Here is a 9,270-nt window from a genome sequence, read left to right on the forward strand (position 1 = left end):
AAATACATAGGAATTATACAAAGCCTTAGCTCTCACAGCTAGCCAGCTCTCAGTACAATCCTCACAGATGCTCACAGGCAATCTTGGCTTCTCTCCAGCCTTCCTCTCTGCCCTCCAAGCTCCTATTTCCTTGTGTTTTTCCTCGTGGATGATTCGCCTATTACTAAGTGGAGAACCTCGCTCTTCAAAACTGTGCAATCCTCAACGATAAATCCTTAACTGCATGCATGAGTTTTCTCCATGACAAAACACATGTGGCTGATAGTACATTGTCCTTGAGCATTAATCTCAACTGGGTCTTTCTCAGAATAGACATGCATGAGTTTCTGATGAGGGAATCTTCAGTGAACTAGAGTAGCACTAGTTGAGTGCCCTAATGCATCAACTGACTGTTAACTCGCTATTAGATCCTCAAATATTTTGGAACTAATTTAACTGGAATTAACTCAGTAAACTGAGTTAACTAATTACAACTCAAATATAACTCAATCTTATCTCCTTAATTTAAGGGATAACTCTTACATGACTTCAGAAAGACTTCTAAATTGAATTTCTCCAACTAATTAATTTAAAATAAATAAATTAATTATTTCCAAGCAGCCGTTAAGACCAAATTCGATTTTAATTTACAATTTAATTCAAGGAAAAATTAAATTGGAATATTCTTGTTTCCATATTTCAACACTCCCTCTCAATAGTAAAGGGATTATCTTACACTTCGATCCTGTCTCTATGGAACTCGAATTTACACTTTGACAATGTCTTTGACAAAATGTCAGCATCTTTCTCCTCTGTCGAAATATACTGTAGCAACTTGATCCTCTCGACCTGTGAAAAGCCACGGGCAACAAATCTTGCATTATGCTTCTCCACACTACCATCAACAACTTGCTTTACCTTGTAAAGTCAATGGGAACTCACAACTGACTTGTTCTCTAGTCTCGGAACGACGTCCCAAACACTGTTATGAACTATGAAGTCATACTCCTCCATCATAGCATCAACCCAAATTGGTTGTTGCACTGCTTCCTCAAAGGAAGATGGTTGGGTCTCAACACATTCCCCAGTAAGGGCCATGTATCTAGTGTACCTCTCGAGTGACCTCCTCTGTCTACCCTGAGAAGATGGTGCTCCCACATTCTCTCTCACATCCTCCAACAATCTGTCAGCTTCTCTTATGCGTTTCCGTCCATCTCTAGAAGACACTGGAAGACACTATTTAATTTTAATTCAAGGACTAATTAAAATTGGAATATATCCTGAAATGCTATTTATAGCAATGCTATTTTTAGCATTTCTATTTTATCATTCCTTGTTGCTATTTTCCACAGTAGTACCTGAAATTCTATCTATAGAAATGCTATTTATAGCATTTCTATTTATAGCATTTCAAGTTGCTATTTTCAACACTACAAAATTCTTCTTAGGGTTCTCTAGCTCTGAGTTTTGTTTCCCTTTCATCCTAGAGATAGGAGAAATACATGCAATGTGTTATGAATTTCTTAGGGTTTTCAGAAGTTATGAATTTCTTTGGTTTTTTTTTCTTGTCCTTCATCTCTAGTGCCATTGGCCTTTCCCTCCTTGGATGAATTGGTGAAGGAGAGTCTTTCCGCAATGACAAAGGAAGGTCAATCTAATGTTCAGAATATCTAAATCCATCTGCAATGTTAAAATTTTGAGACAAAAGGATATTTATAATTTTAACGTTGCAGATGGATTTAGAGATGCCATTTTCTGTAAATTTTAACATTGCAGATGGATTCAAAGACCCTTGTATTTAAATGAAACACTTAAGTAGCAACTACAATTTTCCATTTTTAGAGTGACACCTTTAAAATTTACTAACATAAATGACTAATTCATATACTTATTGTACTTATTATTTAGTCGTATTTTTATTCTTGGACTATAGTAGTCATTTAAGTTAATCATTATTAATTTTGTCACATATTATCTAGTCATATATTTTAGTCCTAGACTAAATTAGTCATTTCTATTAGTCGCTTTTTGTTTTGTCACTTATTATCTAGTCGTATATTTTATCCCTAAAATAAATTAGTTGTTTATGTTAGTCATTTTTAGTTCGATCACTTAAAATTGCTCAGATTTAGTAGTAATTCACTTGAAATAATTGTGGTGACTAACCATTTTAGTCACCTAGGTGCTAATTTCATCTTTTTTTACTAGCGCCTTAAGGAAGTGGAACCGACAAAACATAACTAGATTGACCATCCACAAATCCTATACAACCTAGAGGAGCTACCCCACCTTTCTAGGTGACCAACACCTGAGGAAACTTAGCAGTTAAGGACCTATAGCCCCAGTCACTCCCTTTCCAAGCCCTCCAAGCGACTGAGGGTCCCAGTCACTCCCATGAGCCTACCTATGTGTGAATGTAGCCTTTTTTGTCCAATGTTATGCTAGCGACTATGAGATTTAAGGCTAAATTCCAGGGCTAGGACCCAATCACTGGCTAGGACATCATAGAATTTAGAGAAATCAAAAGAAACATAGAGACAATGATAACAATGAAAATTCTTGAACAAAGACTTGACTGGACACCTTCTAGCTATGATGGAAATTTTGTCAAACATGTCACAAATATGCATTCCATAGGTCATAATAAGGTATAGAAAATAGGGGTATTATACTTATCTGAGAATCACTAAGAAGCGTTGATGCCTTCTCACATTATCTGAATTGTCATCTATTAGGTCATAAACTTATTGGTCAATCATTTACAAATCAAAACATGATGAGAACCATACATTTTCCTTGCCATAAAACATATTCATAACCAACATACAAATAACAAAAATAGTGAGGATAACAACCATAAATGACACATATAATCCACTACTTTTACATAACAAATACCAAGGAAAGGAACTCTTAATAATGAATGAAAAATCTAACCTAGTATGGGACTGCCACATTCACACGACCAAAGATTGGTTGAGCCAAATATCTCTTTGGCCAATAACCCTCGTGCCATATTCCAATCATGAATGTGGGACTAAAACAAAAAGACCTAACTAGGGATTCCTAAGGCTAAAATACCTAACCCTCATTAATAGAATGAGGCTTTACAGCAAGCCTCACCTGATCACTAGTCCATAAACAAGCATGGCTACCACCGGATTTCTCCACCTACCCCATGAGGAATTTTGATGTCTCCTATTCTCTAGGCCTTACTGCAATCCACAGTCTGATACAAGGATTATTGGGCAATAATCGAGACAACACCCTTTAGGATTTACCCTATATCCCATCATTCATGAGCAAGGATTCCTAGGCCTGATCAAGAGAAACCACCTTTAGGTTTTACTATGTATCCTGCCATTCACGAGTCAAGGATTCCTAGGCCCACTCCTAACTCCCTAAGGGTTGGCATAGTTATCAGGACTATGTCAATGGTTAGGAGAAGATTCTAGATTGGGAATGACTGTGGTTAGATTTGATGTAGGAGGAGATCAGGAGGAACACTAGGGATCGGTCTTCCTTAAAGACTAATGATGAGGAGAATTGTGCCTTAGTGATTAAGGAGAAGAAGGGGAAAGGGAAAGCATCCCTTTCCAAATTGGATTCTTTCCATGGAGCTAAGAAGAAAGACATGACGAAATTGAAATGATTTCATTGTCATGAGATAGGTCATTTTGCTACAAATTGTTCACACAAGAAGTCCAAGGGGTAGTCCTCACGAAGAGTGGCGAGTGAGGCTTTGGCATCTCAATTCAAATTATAATTTTCACTCATTGCATGCATGGTGTCATCAATGATGGGAAGTGTATGGTACTTAGACAATGAAGCTCCATTCCATATGACCGGTGTCAGTGACCTAGAGGAGAAAGATATCCCTATGCATATCGAGATGGGTGATGACAGGAAGTATAGTGCTACTGGATTGGGCACGGTTATTTTTCGAGGGAGCATGTGGCTCCACTCACCTTGAAGAATTTTATGTATGTGCCCAGGCTGAAGAAGAACTTGGTATCCATTACCATGCTTGAGGATAGAGGTTATGATGTGATCTTCTAGAAAGAAAAGAGATTCCTTCGACACATATCCATGGGTCAAGTAAAGAAGATAGGGATTCAGGTGAAGGATATCTATAAGCTAGAGGTAGAGGATTGTGCTAATTTGAGCATGAAATTAGAGATAGTGTAGAGTCAAGACATTGGTGAGTTGCAGCACATGGGATTGAGCCATTTGCATCAAGGGGCTTTGACAATCATGCAGCAGATCTCCACCGGTTTACCCAAAGCTACACTAGAGCAATTTGATAAATGCAAGGGGTGTACTTTGGGTAAATACACCAAGTCTTCCTTTCATGACAGAGATAGTTGAGTAGAGGCTATTCTAGAGTGAATTCATTCAAATGTGTGTGGACCATTGTCATAGCATCCACGACCAAACACAAGTATTATGTTATATTTGTTGATGACTTTTCTCATAAATGATGGATATTTTCATGCAGAAGAAGGATCAAACCTTCACAAATTCAGGAGAAATTGAGTTTAAAGCATTCGTGGAGAAAGAGTCAAGCAAGAAGGTTAAGTTTCTACAGAGTGATAATGGTGGTGAGTATGTCCCAAATGGAATTAAGAACTTATGTGCATTGAAACAGATTAAATGGGATTTGACGACACCCCATAACCCTCAATAGAATGGGGTGGATGAGAGGAAGAATGAAATCTTAATAGGGGCATCAAGGGTGATGTTGCATGATCAAGGCCACCACTACACTTGTAGGCTGAGGCATGAAACACAATGGTTTATCTATGGAACTATAACCCACATTGGATTCTTGGGATGAAGACACTAGACGAGGCTTATTCAAGTAAGATCCCAGATGTTGGTCACTTTAGGATTTTTGGATCATCAGTATATTTCCATGTTACTAAAGTTGCATGAAAGAAGCTTGACCCAACAACAGAGTTGGGGATATTTGTGGGGTAAACTAATACACCTCACAACTATCGGGTGTACTTGTCCACTAATAGGATGACAACAATTTGCAGGGATGTCAGATTCAATGAAGAGAAGGCCATGTGAGTTTCCCTTGAGAGGGAGATTTAGGTACATGCAATTGATGATATTTTAGCTCCTAAGGTTGAGGGACCTCAGATTGATGTGGAGAAGCCACATGCAAAGAATCTGGGAGTGGAGACATCCACTCAAGTAGAGTCTTCCGGAGATGGGAGAAAGCACACCAGAGAGGAAGATAGATTATTGCTAGATGCTAGAGAGAATGAGGTACAACCCACATCACAGCGCAGGCAAAGGAGGTCACCTAATAGGTGCACTAGATACATGGATCTTATGAGCAGATGTGTTGTGATAGAGTCATTTTCCTTTAAGCAAGCAGTGTAGTAGCTGATTTGGGTTAATACCGTGGTGAAGGATTATGAATCCATAGTTCTTAGCAGTGTTTGGGATGTGGTCTCGAGATCAGATGATAACTCCATGCGATCTCTCGTTGGATTTACAAGGTAAATCAAGCTGCAGATGGTAATGTCGAGAAGCATAAGGCTGATTTGTGGCCCATGTAGTTTCATAAGTAGAGGGGATTGACTATGATGAGACCTTTTCTCCTCTTGTAATGTACTCGTTAACAATATCTATATTTTCAGTATCACCATAGATGGGTTGGAAGATACATCAGATGGATCTAAGATAGCCTTCTTTAATGGAACGATTGAGGAACAGGTTTACATAGAGTATCCTGAAGGTTTTGAAACCTTTGACCATGAGTCACATGTGCGTTGGATCAAGAGAGCATTGTATGAGCTAAAGCAAACACCTCGTGCTTGGTACACTAGGATAGACAACTACTTCACCGTGTTGGGCTTCACAAAGAGTGAAGCAAATGCAAACTTCTACCACATAGTGGTGGAAGGTAAATTGTTGATCATTGTAGTTTATGTTTATGATCTCATACTGACACGTGATGATTAGTTGATCAAGTGTTGCAAGGAGGACCTTTCAAGATAGTTTGAGACAAAGGAATTGGGGCTCATGCATTACTTTCTGGGCTTGGAAGTATGGCAAGGTGATAGGGAGTTGTTTATGTCTCAAGGAAAGTATGCCAACGAGATTATCAAGAGGTTTGACATGGATAGCTACAAGCCTATGGAGACTCTTCTAGTTGGTAACTCGAGGAAGGACAATGCTACTTCGAGAGAGGTAGTGGAAGCTAGTGTTTAAAGGCAACTTGTGAGTTCACCCATGTACTTGGTGAACACATGAATAGATTTATGCTATGTATTTAACCAACTTAGTCAAGCGATGGTTAGGCCTACTGAGCTTTATTGGAAGGAAGAAAAGCATGTGTTAAGATACCTCAGGGGTACTTCTCAATATGAATTATGGTACAAACGAAAACAGGGAGTGAAGCTTCAAGGCTTCACTGATGAAGATTGGGGAGGGAGTCCATCCAACAGGAAGAGCACATCAAGAGGTATTTTTAGTATTGGTTCAGTGGTAATTTCTGGGTACAGCAGGAAACAAAGATCAGTTTCACTCAGTTCAGTAGAGGCATAGTACATGGTTGCAAGTCAAGAAGCATGTGAGGCCATCTGGATGAGGAAGATCCTGGTTGGTTGGTTTGTTCAGCAGATGGATCCAATTGTGATGTACTGCGATAATCAGAGTTGTATCAAATTCTTTGAAAATTCATTTTTTCATGATAGGTCGAAGAATATTGATATCCAATATCATCATCTCAGAGACTGTGTATTGAGGGAGATCATGTTGTTAGAGGACATTCCCACTGAAGAGAAAGATGTTGAAATTTTGACAATGGCATTATCAAGATGTAAATTATAGCTTCATAGAGAAGATTGGGGTAGCGGATAAGCTCTTTCCTATTTAGAGGGAGTGTTGAGAAATGGCAACAAGAAATTCTAGTTTAATTTTTGCTTGAATTAAACTGTGAATTAAAATTGAATTCTATTCTCATAAAAAATTGTAAATAGTTAATTAAGTTAAATTATCTTAGGAATTTCGAGTTGGAAGTATTTTTTGTAGTCATGTGTACATTCTCCCTAAATTTTAGGCATCCAGGATGAGTTTATTTGAGTTGTAATTAGATTAACTCGGTTTACTAAGTTATGGTAAGTTAAATTACTTCTAACTGTTTGTGGAACTTATAGAGGACTTGATCTATATTTAAACAGAAACACAACAAATTACAGATATAAGCATACATACAGAGATGTAGTAGAAATAATACTTCATTTCATTACTGGAAAATACTGAAATATTCTTACAAACAAAAATAGAAATAAACTAGCTAGGGCGATGGTAGCTTATCTCTGAGAAGAGATGTGGTATCTACATGGCTCTGAACTATGTCACAATGAGGCTAGAAGGCATATTTATTGTTGAGAAAGAATGGAAAACCCTAAACATCAAAAATCCTAACCCTAGGAGATGAAGCACCACACTATGGGCCCCTTTTTCGGTAAATTGGTACATCAACTTCCCGGGGTCATAACTTTGGCATACAATCTCCATTTGACACACACCATAACTCATTAGAAAGATCGACCTGAGGACTAAAACTTTTGGATGAGAAACATCGGTCGAAGATCGCATGTTGCTCCCATTTTTCCCAAAAAATGTCGTTTAGGGCCTCAAAACGGCTTCAAAAGCTCAGGACCCAAAAAATTGCTAAAAATAGTAAATTGTGCTACAATTAAGGAAACTGAAACACTGAAAGAGACAGTTGTGGTGGTCTAAGTGGGATAGGTGGGTGGCCATAAACATCCACCTTGATCATTCCTCCCCCCTTAGGAACCAATGGTCCCCATTGCATTGAGTTACTCCCTGAGATGAGGAAACTTCTGTTGAGCTGGGTTCCTGGTGAGTTGTTCTACAACCTTTGATGTGTCCAGTAATGGTGGGAAGCATGGTTGAGGGTGGTCGACATTGAGTAATCGGTGCAAGTGAAGAAATGGGGAAATGTTGTGCTCCAAATAATTGTTTCCCACCGCCTTGATATGGGCTCCTGTAACATGTTCTTTTTGTAGATGCAACAAGACTTTATCTCCCACTTGAAACTTGTGTGGTACCTGATGCTGATCATGTCACTTCTTGTACTTGGCATTTTCTAGGATGGAGCAACAACATATCGACTCATTGGGTTGAGGTTCTCTAGGAGTCATATTGAATGAATGCTTGACCTGATAGTGCAACGGTGTCCCTGTGGGTTAGGGGAATATGTTCCTGTCTGCTTTCATGACAGCATCCATTTGCTGTTGTTGTGGCATGGTGGAACCCTTCATGGGGGTCATGGATGTGGTGACGATCTTCCCCTTACTTTGGGAGCGAACCAGACAGAAAATGAATTTCCTATTCTAGGAGATGATCTTGCCGCATTTCTTAGCAGAGATCAAAGAAGTGGCAGTAGGTGGGGCTACCTCTGGTATCCTTTAAAATGAATTACCCAAAGAAATAATGACAATGTGAGACCTTTACTCATACACAGCATGTCACCTCTAAAAGTATGGTTGGCCTAATAATACATCACAAACATCCAAAGGTGTAACATCAAACAATACCTCATCTGTGAAGGGCTTGATGTTGTCGGGAAGGTGGCACTACTAGCGGACTCAGAGATCTTGTCATTGGTGAAACCACCCGAAACTGTACGATTATGGGTTCTTTTGGCTATAGTCGGTAGGCCCAACCACTTCACGACCTTTGTTGAAATGAGGTTCTTTTGTTTGCCACTCAACAATGAATTGCAGTGGTGAGCCCTTCACCCACATTTGTGAGTGGAAAAGATGCCCCCCCTCCTTTGGATCTTTGGGCTCATTCTTTGGGATCTTGGCAGTGACAATAGTGGGAATGAGCTATGCATCAATGATCTGCTTCGCTTTGCCATTCCTCTTGTCGATTTCTGACATCGATTCAGAACATGTACATGATTATGAAGCCTTCAACTCGACCATCAGTGACTGCTCGGTCATACACTCACTTGTGTTGTGAGTCGGGCTCTTATGGAACTCACACCACTTTCCTTTGTCCTTCTTTAACCTCTTCCTGTTGTTATTTTCTTGTGGCTTCGATAGGTTGTCTTGGGTTGCCCCATCTTGGCTTTGTCCTATGTTCTGAGGTTTGTGGAAGCCTTTCCCTTGCTTCAGATTTGCAAATCCAAAGTCTCGCTTCTTCTGTTTAAACTTTCGCTCGATCTTGACGGCATATCGGTACACCATACCAAGCAAGGAGATGTTCAGCAACTACATCTCGTCTTGGATGTACCTG

The sequence above is a fragment of the Pinus tabuliformis genome, chromosome X, assembly GCF_031772625.1.
Source record: "Pinus tabuliformis cultivar Carrire ecotype Pingquan chromosome X, CPIR1, whole genome shotgun sequence".
In the NCBI taxonomy this organism is placed as follows: Eukaryota; Viridiplantae; Streptophyta; class Pinopsida; order Pinales; family Pinaceae; genus Pinus; species Pinus tabuliformis.